Genomic DNA, 19991 nt, shown 5'->3' with positions numbered 1-19991 from the left:
TTTTCAAGTTCAGGTTTACTTTTTCGCAGAAGAAATAGCTTCGTTCGTAGCACTCTCCGCCACTTCGATAGCAGACGAGAGGTTAAAAATGGGCCAAAGTTAAGCTCCCCCGAGCGATAAAATTTCACCAAATCGCCTACATATATCGTACATTGTGGAGTGAAATTCATAATACCGATACCTCATGAAAAATTCATCGCAGCTCGAAGCATGGAGAGAAATACAAAACTCGAGTGATTCGATATCTTCTCTCCTACGCCGAAGACGACGACGACGACTACGACGCCGATGAAAGACGACGATTTCTCATACGGTTAAATTTCGTCAAAGATGTTGCGAAAAACGAACAATGCCTTAGTACGTAAAGCTCGTCTACAGGTATTGTAAAATTTAGCAATTTGAGAAGGCGAATTCGAACTAGCGACTGTGAAATTTCGGGTATATTCGAGTTGGGCGCTGGTACTGCGACGACGTGTGCGTACGGTGAGGTTTTTTTTGGTTTACGGAAAAATGTTACACAACCCCGTTGTTATGTTTGATCGAAATTCAGTCTTGATTTGCCGAGCGTTGAGTGACGACGTTGCAAAGTGCGTGCTTTCGAGTGTCTAAGTTCACCAGTGTTTTATGTGATATTATAAGTTTTATTTGCGTTTAAAAAATTCGATACGAGAAATTCGTCGAGATTGCGAGACGCGTTGAATGCGTTTTTTTTTTTGCTCTGGTTTATTTATTTTTCCAGTTTTTCCATATGTCGTGTATTGGCCGCCGAGTGGGTTCGTGAACTCGATTTGTTGTATTATACGAGATAATATTTCGCAATCAGTCGACAAGATGTGAGAGAAATATCGTCGAATTTGGTGTAAACTCGCAGCATTGCTTCGGGTGAGTATCAAGAGATGAATTTTTACCTATTAGTTGAGGTACATATATAGAGATACCTATTATTGTGTATTTGCTACGAGTACCATTTACCGGGTTGTTTAATTTTTCATCGTGTATTATTTCGTGTTAACGAATACGAAATGTCAAATCGATAGAGTACCCTGACTAATAACGTGTTTTATACATTTGTGGTTGTGCTGTAGATATTATTATGCTAACTTTTACACCGGTAGATTCGTTTTCTGCATCGGTGTACCCTGGAATAATCCGATGGGGTTTCCCAAGATCGACTTTTCGGTTCGCTAGCTGTATAGTGAAGTGATGTTGGTGCAACAGTGATGAACGAAGATTGAATCGAAGCGTGAAACTTGTTCGAAATCGTGATGTTGCACTAAGTTATTTTATTTTTGGCATTATGTCAGAATTATATTTTAAGGGCCACGTTGTTTTGTTGTATCTTTCATCTTTTTAGTATCAGCAAAGTACCGCCGATAATTGGTCTGTATCAATTTATCTTCTCTCGCGAGGAACGAAACCATACATCCTATATTTCGACGAATGACGAACTGTTTTCGCAGACCGCGAGCTGAAGATCGAATAGTAAAAGGTGCTTTCAAATGGGCTAGAAATTTTTACCTACTTTTTTATACTAGTAATGTCCTCGTTCGAAATGCAGATCATATGTAGGTAGGTGGATCTGGACGTAGCGATGAAAATAACGCGAAATTTTTCTAAATTAATTCGACGTATAGTACGTGGCCCAATTAAAATGTGCATTTTTGTCGTATCTACTGTTGTATTATACCTACTTATACATATAGTCGTGCATGTCGTATTCGTAAATTGCCTATATAAGTATAGAATACTTTTTAGTCTAGTACGAAAAATCAATACTTTTCTCGGCATAGGTTTCTGTGTCTTTTTTTTTTTGCAATTCGGGTCTTCGAGACGCCTCTTGAATAATTGATTGTTTTTTGCAACAGGCATCGTTTTTTGCATCTAGGTTCCATCTCTTTGATCCGCTATACATATACCGACCCGTACTATAAATTATGTGAGATTATTTAATCTTACGACTCGACCCCTCGATGAAGCTGACCACAACTACCTACTTCTTATAAGATGCAGGTACCTACGTGAGAATAAATGGCGAGGGATGAATATGCCATTCTGTGAGAAAATAGGTAGGTAGGGTGAAAGATATGTGTCATAAAAAAGGATAATCTATGACGAAAGTGAATAGTAAATTAATCTCGTAAAAGGTTAAACTCGTCCAGTATTAGGGTACTCGTGGTTTATCTGCTTTCACAAGTCATAAGTAAGCGGATGAAAATTGAAAACGAGATACATTGTACGTGACGTGTGCTTTGCATTTCACTGAGTGTGGTTGGAAATTCTCGATTTGTGACTTATGATTTAAAATTAATGTATTTTCAAAAGGTCTACAGGATCCTTTCCGTCAGTTTTAATCTTGCTATTAGACAGAATCCTTGGAAGTTTCAGCTCCAGAATGTGTTGGAGCTCCTTTGGGTTTAGTTGATTAGTATTTTGATCTCTGTTGACGAAACAATTGGTTCTGTAAATGAGTTAGCTTGTGTATAGTTATAGTTCTGGTTCAGAGATAGGTATGTTTACTTACGAAGGAACCTCTCGAAGTGTCCGCCTTCGATTTGAATGAGATCGTGATTTTTGGAAAGAGCATGGTCTGAGATCCTCATAATCAAAATTTCAGCAGCTCAAATTGATTTCTCGATTTTTCGGCGAAATTTCAAAAATTCACAATTGACCATTTTTCGCGATTTATGGATTTTCAAAAAAATGCTGTGTATGTAGATACTTATTTAGAAAAAATAATGGAAATTATGGTCTAGAAATTAAACTCAACTCCACCGAACCGAAATTCACCATTTCTGATCATCCTGCAGCCACCAGCGTGATTTTTGATTTCTCCAGAATTTTAAAATATTGCTCCAGAAGGCGATCAATTCGATTTTCGAACTGTTTAAAGGCTGTACCCGCATTTGAGGCGATTTTCAGGCAGATATCTTTATAGTGCGGTTTTTGACCAGAATTTTATAAGGAAAAAATTCAAAAGATCAGAACTATTCTGTTGATTGGGAAATTTTTGAAATTTTAAAAAATGGTTGTATTTTTTTTACCATGCCGAGACATTCTGTAGCCTCCAGCGATGATTTTTGATCTCTCCACAAGGCATGGTATGGTGTGAAATTCTCATAATCCAGTCACCAAACTGAGTTTTCGATTTTTGACGAATTTTTGGAAATCTGAAAGTTGTGATTTTCTTACAATTGTTATTCTTTTTATTGTACATTTTTAGTAAAAATTATTAAAAAAAACTGTTTTGCAGCCCGCAGGTAATGATCAAATTCCTCAATTTTCAGACATTTTAAAGCCTCCGGCTATGATTTTGGATTTTTAAAATTTTTTCTAAATTTATTGGAAAAAACTCTGAAAAAATTGTGAAAATTACCAGAAACCCATGTAATTTCATTCAAATTCGCTAAAAATCCTGAATATAGTTGAAATTGTTGAAAAAGGCCAAAAACTAGTGGAAACTGGAATTTACCAAAAATGTGTGGGGAAAGATGTGTTTCAACTTTCAAGTAATGTAAAACAACATCTAAAAAAGCGTAAAAATCATCCAAAATAACTAAAAATCAAAAAAAATCTATGAAATTTGCCAAAAATTCTTAAAAAAGGTGTTACAATTGGCTCTTCAAACTTCGTCTCAACAGAAATCGAATTTGAGCACGTCAGCACAAAATTCAAAACCATTAAATGTTGATAAATATGGAAATCTAGTCGCTAATAATATGAATCGGTGAGAACAGAAAGGGGCTAAGTCCATTTTTGCACTTTTCAGGAATAACAAAAAACAGTGATTTTTTTTTAAAATCAAAAATTTTTGATAAACATGCTTAAGGTCATTGAAAGAGGACCCCAAGACACAATTTGTAGCACTGTTTAGAAAAAAAATATATATTCACATGCACCTGCGTTGTTTCATAAGATCAACTGTTTCATCTGAAGTTGCTATTTGTAAAAGCTTTTCCTTCAACGATTCAACATGATCCCTTGTTTCATAGCTGGTAGGAAAGTAACGAGCAGTGGTGAAGTCGGGATTTGTCACTCCTAAATCAATCAAATCACCTTCCCTAAAGTTTGATCGCTTCTTAGCATACTCAAACATTTCTTCCAGGGATTTGGTGATTATATCGACTATTAGTAACTTATCCACATTCTTCTTTAACATGATGGAATAGTTCCGCTGTTGCCAGTTGAACTTCTCCACAACATAAACGTTACTCTCGACGATATTTATGTATTTCAACTCACTGGTGGAACCACCACCAACATAAACATTTTCATTGGGATTATTGTCATCATCGTCAGAACTGTCACTGGAATCATCGGATTCACAGTCAGAATTGCTGGAATCAGTTGCTGCCTAAACAAATGGCCCTTTCTGCACTCAATCGCCAAAATTTCTCTTGAAATTGCTTGGCACGAATGGGGCTTGATTCTACATCTAAGTACATCACCTAGACTGCTATCTCGTTTGAATTGACCAAAAATCCCTTGATGTATAAGACTTTTTGCCAATGTTGTTAATTTTTTCATCTTTTTTCTGTACAGAGATGAACTTAAATTTCAAAAAATGGTCTTCTCAAAAATGTTAGTTATTTTTCAAGGAAATCAAAAAATTTTACAAGAAAAAACATAAATGCGGATACGTCTCTTTTCTGCGCCCAAATACCACTTTCCTGCAGGCTTGTAGGACCGCTTAGGTTTTGTGGTTACTCCAAAATCAAGGTCCTAGTTTGCAGCTTTCAAATGGTGTGGTCCAGTCATTCGGTTCTGCATTTTTTGTCTGTGTAGGTCGGTCCAGTCTGGTCCTGACCAGAAATTTTCATTAAATTTTCATTGTGGTCATGGGTCAGCCTAAGTCCAAAAAACAGTCTTCATTTTTCAGGAAGAAAAAAGCTTCCTAACACATTAGATGAGTTGAAAAATGGGATTTTTACTTTTAAAACATTGAAACTTCGAAAGAATGTAAATCACAATGGAAATTTATTCGAAATAAGCATCTAAAATGCAGGGCTGTTGGACACGAAACGTAAACGTATCGTTTCGTTTCGGTTGAGCTCTTTGAACCTAACTGTTTCGTTATACCGTTTCGTTTCGTTCCATAAAAATGGTATCATTTCGTTTCATACCGTTTCATATTGTTTTGTTTCGTTTACTTTCAGCCAAAAAAGTGAGAAAAGCGGACATTTTCATTAATAAATGAAGAAGAGAACCCCTCTGGAGGCTCTCATCGTCGTCGTGGTTCCTTATCCTTTACAGGACATTGGAAATCGCATTTTTGTGGTACCCTAACAGGGCGAGGCGTATGCCTATTGCCACTGCGATTATTCTAGGGAATCGATGTTGTTTTGAGCTTGAGCTTCCACTAGTAGTTTCCCGTTGCTTTCTAGTGACATCTACACAAGCACCTTGGAGCTAGCTGGGTAGTTTAGAGACCCTGAGCTCCTCAGTGTTGACCTCTATAGACGCTTGAACCAGTTTCAGCTTTTTGATTCTGCTAACAGATGGTGTGCATTATCTGTTAGCTCGGCTAAACTGGTAGTCCCATGGTACTTGGCGTGTAATGTTGATAATTGCACCGTCGACCGTATATAATGGACGAATAATTCAAATCACAGGAAATGACGGCCACATTGTGGATGCAGAATCCTGGAAACGTTCTGCACATGCGCCAAACATGATGCTTACGGCGCTGGCGGAGAGAGAGACGGTTCCCTGGTTCAACCCATGTTCAACCAGTAAACCGTCTCTCTCTCCACCAGCACCGTAAGCGTCATGTTTGGCGCATGAGCAGAAGGTTTCCAGGATTCTGCATCCAAAATCTAGCCGTCACATTTTGTCATTTTTTCACCTTTGAATTATTTGTCCATTATATACGGTCGACAAATTGCACGAAAGATTTTTTTTTAATTACACGCACAAGCTTGCCTCTGTAGCTGGGTTTGAACCGGGTACCTCGTGAACGGAGGTCCGCGGCTCTACCTACTACACCACCGAGGGACTCTAGAGGCTCTAAATGGATGAAATTTGAGTGAATTTGACAAAATTTGGTCAAAATTTACAAAAAAACTTGCAATGAAAAATCGAAAATTGAAGAAACAGAAATTATTTGTTTCGTTATGACGTTTCATTTTGTGTAATTTTTTTGATTCGTTTCATTTTGTGTCTCATTTCGTGTCCAGAGGGAAAATTTTCCGTTTTGACTCGTGTCTTTCGTTTCGTTTCGTTTCGTATTTAACAGCCCTGCTAAAATGGCATTATAAATTTGAAAAATTGGACATAACTGAGGTCCAAACTGCGGTCATTGGTCTGATTTTTTAGAAAGGTTTTCGGTCTCAGTCTGTCCCTGTTATTTTTTCTGAAAAGGGTCATCTGTTTGGTTAATATTTACATAAATTTGTTTTAGAGGTCCAAGGTCCGGTCCAATCCACTCGGTCTTGTGTGCATTTTTGGGTCTGGTCGCGGTCGTTGGTCCAGTTTTTTGGTCTGGTCTGACAAGCCTGCTTTCCCAGCAGTTTTGTGGAAATCTGACATCACTAGTAGATCAGCCTGATCAGCTTTACTTTGAAACCCCCATATCTGGGGAAAAAAAATTTCCAAAAATGTGACTTGGTCCCTTTCTGTTCTCACAGATTCAATTACAAACCTAAAACTTAAAGTGTACCTCCTGCAGTGCAAATGGTACAATTTGACAAGAAAAATGGCTAGTGCATTGTTGTAGATACTCCTCCAGAACCAGAAGACTTGGAGGACACAGTGGCAATGTGTAATTTGCTTAATGAAATGTTTGAAGGTGAACCAGCTGAGTTAGATCTTCAAACTATAATTATGGTGGTACAATCAGTGACGTCAAATATATCTCTTGATCCAAGCGACGATGAAGATTTGGCTCCTGGAAACAACAATCACTAGGTAGCCCAGGGACACCTCCTAGTGCTAAGAGAGCCCCAATGAAGGATATCTTGAGCGATTATACATATATGGGTCGGCAACAGACTGGCTCATTATATGGCGCGAGGAGAAATCATTCTCTCAGATAAATTGCCAGATTATCTACGCAACCAAATTCCATTGGAATAACTTTTTAATCGATTATTAAAAGTTTAATTTCCACCCTATTCAAAATTCATATTACCTGCAGGACAGTTGGAGTTAAATTTTTGTAATATTATCGGACTGTTGGACAAATATGCAGAAAGCATCATTCTTTTATTCCCTCTTGTCAAACCACAAAATGCTGACGAACCAGATGTTAAGTTATATCGATACAATATTGCTCGTGTAGCCTCTCATCCAAACGTACTCTTTTGGAAAAATCCAGCAATGTGTAAAAATCATCCAAATAACTAAAAATCTATGAAATTTGCCAAAAATTCTTAAAAAAGGTGTTACTAATGATGTAAAAATGCTCAAAAGTCCATTAAAATCCGAAAAAATGACCATAATTAAATGAAATTTTGGAAAAACTGCCCCAAAATAAAAATGATCTGAAAAAATATGCAAGTCATCAATAAAAACAACTTGAAACCAATGAAATTCAAGTAAAATTCCAGAAAAATTGTTAAAATAATGCAGTGAAAAAGTAATGATTCTCAACAATTTTGCTAAAAAACACGTAAAAAATGGAAAAAGTGGAAAATCCAATTTTTCCACATATAAAAAATAGAAAAATCATTGCTGAAAATGAAAAAAAAATTCTCCATCTGTCATATTTGAAAAAATGCTGTTCTCAAAATAGTTTCAAATCAAAAGAAATTGATATGCAGGCAATTTTCGAATCTCACAAAGAAAAGTCGCGGGAGTACACAAAAATAAATCTCCAATAAGGCTAATTTCAATCTTTGGATTTAATTTTGATTTCTGATTCTGACAAATTCTTTAAAAATTCAAAATTGCCTAAATTGTTGTGGAAAAATCCAATCGATTAGCACTTATAGTAGTTTTGAGCCTTCCAAAATTGGACTATTTAAAAAAGTGCAGAAAGAGACTTCAAATTGCAACTATCACCTATGGACCCACGAGATCATAAATCAGACATTAACCAGACCTCAATTCGCTCAGATTTTGATATTTTTAAATAGAAGATGAACCAGAGGGTCTTAAATGAGCACCGATTAAGAATATAGGTGCTAAAGTTCAATGTTGGCCCTTTCAGAACGATTTGAAATTCCTGGAGAATATGAAAAAATCGCTCTATTGAGCTTCAGGATTGTCCAAAACTACTAGTACCTAGTTGATATGTGGGAGTTGAATTTGAAAAAATTATTCACATTGATTCACTTTTCTAAAAAAATTATATGTACATATATTTTCATAAAAAAGTTTTAAAATTGTCCTTGAAAATTTTTTTTTGAATTTTTAAAATATTCAAAAATTGAAAAATGAACTTGAAGTGGAATTTTTGAAACGTTACCTGAGGCTCCAGAACGACTTGAAACCTTCCTCCAGTTGAGTCAGCATGTCAAAAATAGGGTAGGAAACTAGATTTCAGCTTTTCAACTTGATTTCATAAAATTTTATGGAAATTTTAATTCCCAGAAATCTGCTGGAGGCTGCCACACCTGCTCAAAAGGTTTCAAAGCTGATTTCAATCGATTCTGGAGAGAGAACGACGGATCAAAGATAGGGCACATTTGGAATTTCAGCTTCCTGGCTTTAATTAAGTAAAATTTTGGGTTTTTTCACTTTTTTGACCAAAATTTGATTTTTGAGAAATTGTTAAAGCTCCAGAAATGAATTTCAGTGTATAAAATTTTGGCTTTTGAGGTTTTTTTGCAAGTTCTTTCGATCTAGTTCTGTCTAGTCCAATTATTTTTTTTTTGGTCAGTTGGGATACTCTCCCTTCCTTATAGGACAAAATGTCACAATTTTGGTGATTTGTTGGAATTTCAGAATTTGAAAGGAACCTTTTTTTTTTTTTTTTTTTTCATTCATTCAACTTCTAATGATGAATTCTTATTTTCGAATTTCGGGAAGAAAAATGTCAAACATTTTTACCAGTTTGATATCTAGGTTCAATTTTTATTCAACGATCAAATTTTTCGGTCACTTAAAATTCAAAATCATCTAAAGTTAGATAATTTTTTTTTAAAAATTGGATACGGTTCATGCTTGTGTAGTATTTTAGGAAATTTTTCCTTTTTTCGTACGAAATTTTTCTATAGGTTTATTGGTCTTTTAGAGTTTCAAATGAACAATTTCGACCACAAGTCACACGATCCATTTCAATTCTCAAATCCTTCCTTCCATTCCTTCCAACAACCCTTCTTTTTTACCAGCTATTAACCTCCATCAGAACAATAGTACGTATAAAAAAGTTACGAAAGGGAAACCTCAACTGGGCTTGGCAACGTGTAAAAAACGAAAGCGTTTAAGACAAAGAAGATTAGCAGTGGGTGAAAATTTTCATAATTCATCAAAACGCGGAAAGGTATTGATTGCAGAACCTGTGATAAGAGAACTTGAACTAATCGATTAGCTCGCGCAGTGTTGCCCGGCGGTACTTGAAAGTGAGCAGACAATGTAACGGTCGTGTGATAATTGAACCTTCTTATTCCTACATTGTTCAAAAATCAAAATACACAGCCCAACGTTCATTTCTACCCTATAGATTCGGCCATAAAACATCTCGTAGAAACGAGAGAAATGAACTTTGGCTCGAAGTACATACCTGCGAAGGTGATTACGAGTGAAAATGCGAGTAGGGCTAAAACTGACGTAGAAAACAAATTGTTGGAGAAGTTGAAATAGGGTGAAATGTGGTCCGTATAGCATTCGATAATCTTGAGAAGACGTCGCAGCAAAAACCCTCGCTCGTAGCTTCGGTGACCTTGTACCTTAGGATACTTTATAACGAGATGTACTAAATCCATCAAATAGGCAATCCGAGCTCACCAAAGTCTTAAACAGCGTCAAAAAAACACAGCCAAGCAACGAGCAATTTTTCGAAACACCACAGGTAATAATAATAAGCTGATATTCGCGTATCATTTGAGAAATCGTACTACATGGCATCATCGAACAAATAAACACTTACGACGATGCCAAGTTAAGAATTACGACAAATTTATGTACAAAAAAAGGTGGGCTGCGAATGAGAGAAATCTGAACGACTTTGGACGAGATATTTCGCTCAAATTTCACATTGTTGTTAATTGACGCCGTTCTCGTTGCCTATTAATCTATCTGCAGATATGTATACGTATAGTCCTGTCATATATCCTGAAAAAGAACTGCATTAGAAGAAGAACCCAGTGTGCGATTCGAGTAGTATACGTTTACGTATGACCCTATAATAAAGAATATCTTGTACAATACACCGTAAAGTAGGCGGAGAGAGCGGTATACGAGATGAAATTGTTTTTATTTGTTAATCGGATTTCTGGAACGAGCCCAAATAAGACTAATCTTCATTCAATGATTTATTCACAGTAAATATTTATGAATGATTTTATGGCGATCTGTACACGCTGCTGGCATAGAAGGGTGCTGCAGGCAGCGAGCAGCCAAGTATAGGTAATTATTGTTACTTAAGTGGAAACTGTCATGTCGACTCGTTACAAAGCGAGCTTCAAATGTGAGCTTTTTAACGCTTTTTTAACCCTTTGAGAGCCGAGAAGAAGCTAATGGATGAAAATTTCAGATTTTTCTAAAAAAAAATTGAAGTTTACTTATACTCCAAAATTTAATTTTGGAATTTGAGGAAATGCTCGAAATGGGCAGTTTTTCTATCCCGATTTTCAGAATAAATTTTCAATGTAGGGATACGAAAATTTTCCGAGAAATTTCTCCAGATAATACCAACATAAAAATCAGAAAATTTTGAGAAAAAAATGAAAAATGATTTTCTGCACAAGTTGTGACAATTACTTACAAACGTGGGGGTGACATAATTTTCAAATCAAAAAAATGTTTGGTCAAAAATAAAGAGATTGACAGTGGGAATTTTTATTTGGAAAAAAAATATACATTTTGGAAACTGAGTTTCAAGGTCGTTCCAAAGTTCATTATGAAAAATATCATTTTTTGTAAAACTTTTCAAGGTCATCGAAAATTCAACCTTTTTATCCAGTATCTACGTATTTTGTTAAGACTTGATGTACCTATTAAACTGGTATTCCCAAAATAGGATTCCGTAAATTTAAAAATTTTTCATAAAAAACTCGTAGATTAAAGTTCGAACTTTTTATATTGTGAAAATTTTTCCATTGGATGAAACTTTCATTTTGGAATTCTGGGTCAAAGTAAGATACTAACAGGTCTCTCATCAAAGCCAACTTTGGGAAAATTTTCACATCATAAAAAGTTCGAACTTTTGCATGTACATATGTAGAAAGAAGCTTTTTGTGAAAAATGTTCAAAATTTATACACAGAATCGTATTTTGGGAATGTAAATCTTTTTTACTAAGTTTGGCCCAAAAGTACACTGGTTTGAGAATTTTTTAGTCCATTTCCACTAAAATTCCAGAATGAAATTTGATTCTATCTGGTAAATTTTCACATCTTCAAAAATTTTTAATTTTTGTATGCGAGCTTTTAGTGAAAAATGTTCAAAATTTATTGGTGCTTATTTTGGGATTTCATTTGTATAAATGCAACGTTCAGGTGAGATCTATAGTATCTTACTTCGATCCAAAATTCCAAAATGAAATTTGATCCCAGTGAGTGAGCTTTCGCATTATAGATTCTTTGAACTTTTATATCTCAGCTTTCTGTGACAATTTTTAAAAATTTATAGAACCTCATTTTTCCAAAAAAATGATTTTTATGAAACAACCTTGAAACTCAATTTCCAAAAAAAAAAAAAAATACAAAATTTCAAATAAATATCCCCATTGTCAAAATTTTTTATTTGACCAAAAATCTTTTTAATTTGAAAATTATGCCGCTCTTACATTATTGTAATAAGTACATATAATTTTATTGTCACAACTTGTGCAGAAAATCATTTTGTATTTTTTATCAAAAATTTGGATTTTGGCTTCAAAAATTTTTGACGTAGGTAACTATTATTTAAAATTTTCTGATTTTTAGAAACTTTTCGGAAAATTGTTGTACTTGTATCTCTGCATTGAAAATTTACTTTAGAAATTGGGATAGAAAAAATGCCCATTTTGAACGTTTCCTCAAATTGCAAAATGAAATTTTGAGTAAACCTAATTTTTTTTAAAAAATCTGCCTAACTACTACTCCTTCCAATGTAATGAAATTTTTCAATTTTCATTCGTCTGATTCTTCTCAGGTCTCAAAGGGAAGTTTGGGGCGTTTGTTCACGACGATTTTATCAGTAAATCTATGAGATTTTGAATTTTTGAAGTATGAATGGCTACTGAGCCAGGTAATTTGGAGATCTGCCAAAGTTGATTTGTACTCGTATGGGTTTTATGACGCTCTTGGAAAATCTGGAATTTTCAAAGTACGACGAAATGCTCCACAATATGGCTTTAAAGCACCTTCAATCTTCTCAGCATGTTAAAATTAGGGTTTAATGTAAATTTTAGCTTTCCAGCTTCATTTGGTAAAGTTTTATGGGAATTACAACTTTCAAAAACCTGCTGGTGCCTCTAGAACTGATCTAAACGGGTTGAAATCGTTTCCAGTCTATTCAGAGGGTCAAAAATAGGGTATCTACCAAATTTCAGTTTTCTAGATAAATTTGGTAAAATTTTGATATTTCCTATTTTTTCATTTTCAAAAATTCTCCAAAAATCAAAAAATGCAGTTTAGCACCCGAAATTTTGACTGGTGATGTATTTTGTCATTATAGTACGATTTAGCTTTATCAAGTTTTGAAATTTTTCTGTTAGTTGGGATGGTAAATGTCCGTGGTGGGGGGAGGAGGGGGTGAAAAAAACAAAATTATTGAAGCAAAAAATTGAAAAAAAAATTTGAAAGTAGATAATTTTTTCAATTTTTTGGGGTTATTTTTTTGATAACTCACGTTTTATTTAAGAATGAAAGTATCCTAGTGAATTCAGTGAAAATTTCCAGAAAAAAGTTGTAAAAAAAATTAAAAATCCAAAACGCGTTTTATTTTCAAAAAAATTGCAATAATTTTTTTCAATTTGGTTCTTTGGCAGCACTGTTGGTGAGTTTATCTTTTCATATAATTTTTATTTAAAAAATGTACTGGTACCTAAGGATTTTTTCGTTCTTCCTTCCAATCAGGATTTTTTTTACAATTTTGACCTCGTTGAGTATTTTTATTGGGGGGGGGGGGGGGGGGTAATTCCTCGAAAAGGTAGGTAAATGATGTAGTCATAGAATAAAGAAGGCTTATTTGTCAAGTTCCGAAAAAAAAAGATTTTCGAATGGAGTTGAACTTTCTAAATTTTACTCAAAGTGGGTTGCTGACAAACTGCACTTGTTTCGCTGGAGGCTCCAGAACTGCTCAAAATAGTTCAAACCCGTTTTCAATCAATTCAGTAGATCCAAAATAGGGTACAGATCAGATCAAATTTCAGTTTTTTAGGTAAATTTGGTAAAATTTTGGTTTTAACCCATTTTTGGTCTCAATTTGATTTTAAAAAATTTCCCAAAAATCGAAAAATATATTTTAGTTTTGAAAATTTTGGCTTCTGATATATGTATTAGTACGTATTTTTGTTTGCTCTTTCTGTCTAGCTTTGCTCGATTCAAAAGTTTTTGTGTCAGTTACGATACCTTCCTTCGTCCGGTTTTTTTTTCAGAAATTGATTTTTTTACTCACAGTTGGGAAAGTTGAGGAAATTTCAGATTTTTGTTACAGAAAATCGACTTGCAAAAATTGAAAGCATGATGGAAAAAATTGAGGAAACTAAATCGTTGGGCATTGAATTTTCCATCGATTAATTTATGTACCTCATATTCGACCCACCCTCCGTTCCAAGAAAACATCTAGGTATTGGAAACTGTTTCGAACTGTTTTGAGGTATTCTGGGACCTCCAGCAGATTTTTGAACGTTGAAATTTCATCAAAATGTTTGAGAATATTAAAAAGTCGTATTTTGGAAATTCCAAATTTTCAAAAAGAGTCATAAGAACTGTCTAAAGTAACTTTATCAGGTACCCCAGAATTTTTATTTTTTTTAAATCAAAATTTTTGAAGTTACGAGGGCTTCAAGGGGTCGTATCTAGAAAAAAAACAGATATTTGTCGTCTTTTGCGTGTTTTTTTTTAAATTGGGGAGGGCAAGTGGATGCTGATGAGTCGTATCCAAAAATTTGGTGAATTTTTGAACGCAGTATTCTTGAAAATCTCGCAAATAAACAATACGCAACTCGTCATTTTCTATTGTTTTGGAATTTTGACCATTTTTTAGGCACTGTTAAGAAAGGGGAGGGGGTCAGAGAAGTCGAATGGTAAAATTTGGTAATTATTTGAACTCAACACATTCAAGTTCATTGCAATCGTTATGTCACTTCATGTTTGAATTATTTGCAATTTTGATCAAAATTGTGAACTTTCTCAAAAAATGATTTAATTCGTTCGTGAATGATTCGCCAAAAATTGAATAAATGAATTGATTCGTTCGCGAACGAGTCACTTATACGAACCAATTCGTACGCTAATGATTCACAAAAAAAATTTAATTCGTTCGTGAATGATTCACCAAAAATTGAATAAACGAATTGATTTGTTCGCGAACGAGTCACTGATACGAACCAATTCATTCGCGAATGATTCACAAAAAATTATTCAATTCGTTCGCAAATGATTCACCAAAAATTGAATAAATGAATCGATTCGTTCGCGAACGAGTCACTTATACAAACCAATTCGTTCGCGAATGATTCACAAAAAATTATTAAATTCGTTCGCGAATGATTCACCAAAAATTGAATAAATGAATCGATTCGTTCGTGAACGAGTCACTGATACGAACCAATTTGTTCGCGAATGATTCACTAAAAATTATTCAATTTGTTCGCGAATGATTCACTAAAAATTATTCAATTTGTTCGCGAATGATTCACAAAAAATTATTCAATTCGTTTGCGAATGATTCACCAAAAATTGAATAAATGAATCGATTCGTTCGCGAACGAGTCACTTATACGAATCGATTCGTTCGCGAATGATTCAGTAACTATTGATCAACTCGTTTGCGAAGGATTCACCTAGAAGTCAATCAGTTTGTTCAATCGCCAATCAGTTGTGAATGATTTTATTCGATTTGATTTTGAGTCTTATTTGAATGATTAAATGATTGGAGTTCAAGGGAGGGTCTGGAATTTCAAAAAATATTGTCAATTTGGATGTTCGAGTTTTTTTTCTCAAAAACTTCGTTCCTGAAGAACCGTTTCTTCTATATTTTAGCTACCTACCAAATAAATTTAATAAATCAACGCGAGAAAAACGAAGCGAAAGAAAAGCTACTGCGATAATGTTTGCTTTTTGAATTAAAGTCAAACAGATCTTTTATTTGGTTAGGTACAATACGATTTGCTCAACATACGAACGAGTGAGTGTTATTGAACTGCGTTAATGACGTCATACCTCCTGCAGTTCTTCACCATTTAATTAATCAAATGAGATTATTGATTTTCAGCAGAAGGAAAATAATAAAAAGAGATTTATCTACACGTAGATTTTTATTCATCCTGCTTTCCTATCCTTTTGTTTCTTCATTCTTCATTGTTCGACGTGACAAAGTTTCATTAATTTGACAAGTTTACACTCGAGATGTACTCGTATATTCGTATATATTTGAAATTGAAACTCGATGGTATTCTTTTTCCTTGTATAATTTTTCTTACTTTATTTTCATTTTATGTTTTTTTTTTTTCGGCGTAAAATGACGCGAACTTGAGGTACTCGAGAAAAGAGAAACGCAGATCGATTACACCCCGCGCCCCTCCGCCGTTCACCCCGCGAATAAATTACACTCGGCATCAAACTCTCGTTCGTTGTATACGTACTTTATGAAACGTAGAAATTAAATTGAAATTCGACCAAGATTTATGCTGGTTTATTAAAACACCACATCGCGCGCGTATAAGCAGCGTGTACAAAAAAAAAGCTCTGTGCGTATATATATAAACTCGTACTACTATACGAGTATAAAGCTTGCCTTTTTTTTTTTACTTTTTTCCTTTAGTTACTGTGTGATGAAATAAATTGGGCTCGGGAGCGCGGGCGTTTATGGTTGTTAGTTTGTGTGCGAGTATGAAACGTTGTTGCCGCCATTCATTACTAAAAAGTAGCCGCCTTTCGACCTTGTATCGAATTTTCATGTAACGATAGTACCTACCGTCGCCCTCGCTGGTTTTAATACAGTCGGCGCAAGATTACCTATATTTGAGGTAGGTTTTCGACCGAGGCGAATTTGCCCGTCGCCCATTCTACAACCCGGCCCCCGGAGAGCCCCATGCACGAATCATTTATCATATATATACTCGCTCGCGACGTGCGCTATGATTTGCCGGTGAAAAATTATTCGTTCGTATGGAGCTTCAGGCAGCTGGCACATAGTAATTGAAAGAATTATTAATGCGAATTTATTACCCGTACGGTACCTTAAAAGCTTTTTATAAACCATATCCGAGCCGAAGCTTGTGTACGAATATTAAATGCCGCGTTGCGATGTGATTTGTTGTATTAAACAGATGGAAAATGCGGCGATGATGTACGTTATTAAGTATATAACTAACGTGAGCGTGAGCGGTGAGCGCCAATATTGATCCGGGAATTTGCACGATGAGCTGGTGTAATGGCCCGAAATTTACCATGTGCTTGTGCTGTGTGTGTGTTTGGTGTGAAATTTAAGGTGGTGATGGTTTTCAGATAGCGAGATGGTTTTGTGTGCCTATGTCGAGTGGCTGAGGAGGATTTTGAGACGATGGAAGAGTCTGACTTGATTGCTCAAAATTTGTTGTAGTTTATTTCTTTAGTGAATTTATGATATTTTATGAGGTATGAAGACGACTCGGAATTCAAATAAAGGTCTTCCTGCAAAATCATCGTTTTGAGGGAAAAGGATTTTGGGCTCAAAAGACGCGAAATTTCATGCTATTTCCAAATCACCTCTTGTTTACTTGATTTTTCCCATAATAAGTGTCCAAAATCGTTTTTTTTTTCTAGAGATTACATCAAAATTAGTGATTTTTGAAGTACCTGAATTCTCTAATTTCAAATTTTTTAGGGTAAATTCCGGCTGGGGTGTAATGATTTTGGTTTTGAAAGATGCTAAATTTGATACCTTCTCAAAATTTGTTTCAACCAATGAGATAAGCTTACATCTCCCCTCTCCCTGGGGGAATCATACATACATACATACATACATACATACATTTATTTATTTCTTTCGTACGGTACAATCTTAATAATATATACATATTACGACCCCACCAGTACCTTTTGGTGAGCGGGGGATCGACTCTTTCCTCGTTTCCTCATTACATAGACAGAAACAAAAATACAAAAATAAGAAAATAATAAAAATAAATGAAATAAAGAAACAAATAGATAGATAAGTAGATAAATAGATAATTAACCAACACTCAGCCACTAGAAAATAGAAAAACCAGAGAGCGAACAATACCCTACAATTAATAATTTCAACAACTTGCTGTAATAGCTTGGTACACCACACTAACATTCATTCATCTAGGATGGATAACACATATTCCTCAATCATTCTTTTGAAACCATTTACACTCGCATTTTTACATTCCACTGGCAAACTGTTATACAGATGGGCAGCAAAGTATCGAAAAACTGACCTAGACATTGACTTTCTCCAGCCAGGAAGCGGAACAACACCCGACCCAGCACATCTAGTACATCCCACCCCCACAGCATAGCCAAATGCGTCTCTATACCTGTGCATCAGAGATAACACAGTGATGTAATAAATTTGCCTCACCTTAAAGATACCCAAAGAACGGAAAACTGGCTGAGAGGGAGTGTCCCAGCTTTCACCAGCAACTAACCAAGCGGCTCGCTTTTGAAGCATCAGTAGTGGCCGGATCCAGCATGTAGCCGCACCCCCCCCACACTGCGATCCCATACCTCAAGGTACCCTCAAACACAGCCACATAGAACCTCCAAAGATGAACACCAGACACCAAACCAGTCAAGTAGCGAATCAGATACACAATTTTAGATAATTTTGCCCTCAAAACCAAACAGTGTTCCCTCCACATCAAGCACTGATCTACCCACACGCCCAAGTACCTGTGTTTCTCCACCTGTACCAGAGCTGGACAGGAGCAGAGAGCACCGCACTCCCTCTTGTGGAGGAAAACCTTACCTCTTAAGTCGCGCACATATTGATTTTGAAAGCCAAAAACAACAAGCTCTGACTTCGCAGCATTCACCCTAAGCCCGTGCTGAGAAAACCAAAGACTGATCCTTTGTAGGTCACTATTCAGTGCACTTATCAGTTCATCCTCGGAGTCAGCAGATACAATGAGTACTGTATCATCTGCAAAAGCACTTGCAATACCTCTCAAGGGAAATTTAAGCAACTCATTGATATAAATCAAGAAGAGGTAAGGCCTTAAGATACTACCCTGCAGAACTCCATGAACAACTGGTACCTCCACACTCAATGAATCTCCTACTCGCACACTCTGAGCTCTCCCTGACAGATAAGAGCGAAACCACTCCACAGCCAAGTTATCAAATCCACAATGTTTCAATTTTTCAAGAAGAATTACATGGTCCACTGTATCGAAAGCCTTTGCAATATCAATATACACAGCTGCTACACACTTCCCAGCCTCCATCGCATGCACAACCAAATCTACGTGAAACAGCAGCGCCTTCTCTGTGCTTCAGCCTGGGAGAAACCCAAACTGTAGGTCTGCAAAAAACTCCCTATCCATGAGATAATTTACCAGTCGCTGCTTTACCACAGTCTCAAAAATCTTTCTAACTGACGACAAAATTGAAATAGGTCGATACGAAGAAACTGCCAAAGAATCAGAATGAAATGGAGGGGGATGGAAACTGTTTTCTATAGTAATCGAGCTTCTGAGGGGTACAAATTGTTTTTTTTGGTGCTGAATGCAAATTTCATGTCCGATTTAAAACATCGTACCCCTAAAGTAGAGAACCGCCATCCACCCCCTGCCCCTTTAAGATTCAAATTCGAAAAAAAATGTAATACCATGTGACGTATCGTTTGTTAGGTTTTTGGGAACGCTGAGTCCGAATATCAACTGAGTTTTTCGATTTAGCCTTCTCTACCCTTTCCACCCCCTCCCCACCCTTTATGATCCAAAATTGAAAAAAAAATGATACCATGTGACTTATTGTTTGTTATGTTTTTGGGGATGCTGAGTCCGAATATTGACTTAGTTTTTCGATCTGGCCTTCTCTACCCTGTTCACCCCTCCCCTCTCCTTATGATCCAAAATTGAAAAAAATAATACCATGTGACGTTTCATTTGTCATGTTTTCACGGACGCTGAATCCGAATATGGACTTAGTTTTTCGATCTGGTCTTCTCTATCCGTTCCACCTCCTCCCTCGCCCCCTCTTCAGCCAAAATTCGAAAAAAAAATCATATTGCCATGGGATATCCGATTACCATGGACAAAACCTAATATCGGATTCGGATTCAGCGCCTCAAAAAACGTATACCTATGTATAAGGATACCCATATTGGTTTTTAAATTTTAAACACATTTTATGAATTTACCCCCTTCCTCCCCCTCCGTCCAACCCCCTGATGACTAGGGCAACCCAAAATATGCTCTCATTCAAGGTAAAATATTCAATATATATTCGATTTTTTGAGGTGAAATATTCGACAAAAATATTCGATTACCCCTAAAATATTCGAAAATATTCGAAATCAAATTTGGTATCGTTTCACTCGCCTTTACAAGCACATTACAAAAATGGCTACATCGTTGGGTTTTGTTTCCTAAATCACATGAACTATTCGCAATTTCGCAAAATGGAACAAAATTGTTGAATTAAAATTCTATTTTGATCGTCAAAAAAAGAAAAAAATCTAAGCTTGATTTAAAATTCAATCTTCATCATCATTTCATCAATCATCAATATC

The 19991-nt window shown here is 35.7% G+C and overlaps 1 protein-coding gene across 5 annotated transcripts in view; it reads left to right on the top strand.

The window, feature by feature from the left end:
• The window catches only part of Shab (Shaker cognate b), a 158342-nt gene that overhangs the window by 806 nt on the left and 137545 nt on the right, over positions 1-19991 (top strand). For 4 of the 5 annotated variants that reach the window (XR_010556652.1, XM_065348200.1, XM_065348201.1 and 1 more), the window contains exon 1: positions 364-882. The gene's annotated coding sequence lies outside the window, so the exon portion shown is untranslated. The other variant, XM_065348199.1, reaches the window with a different exon arrangement.

This window comes from Planococcus citri, chromosome 2 (genome assembly GCF_950023065.1).
Source record: "Planococcus citri chromosome 2, ihPlaCitr1.1, whole genome shotgun sequence".
Taxonomy (NCBI): Eukaryota; Metazoa; Arthropoda; class Insecta; order Hemiptera; family Pseudococcidae; genus Planococcus; species Planococcus citri.
The sequence above is the reverse complement of the archived record's forward strand: the minus strand, read 5'-3'. Positions and strand labels throughout refer to the sequence as shown.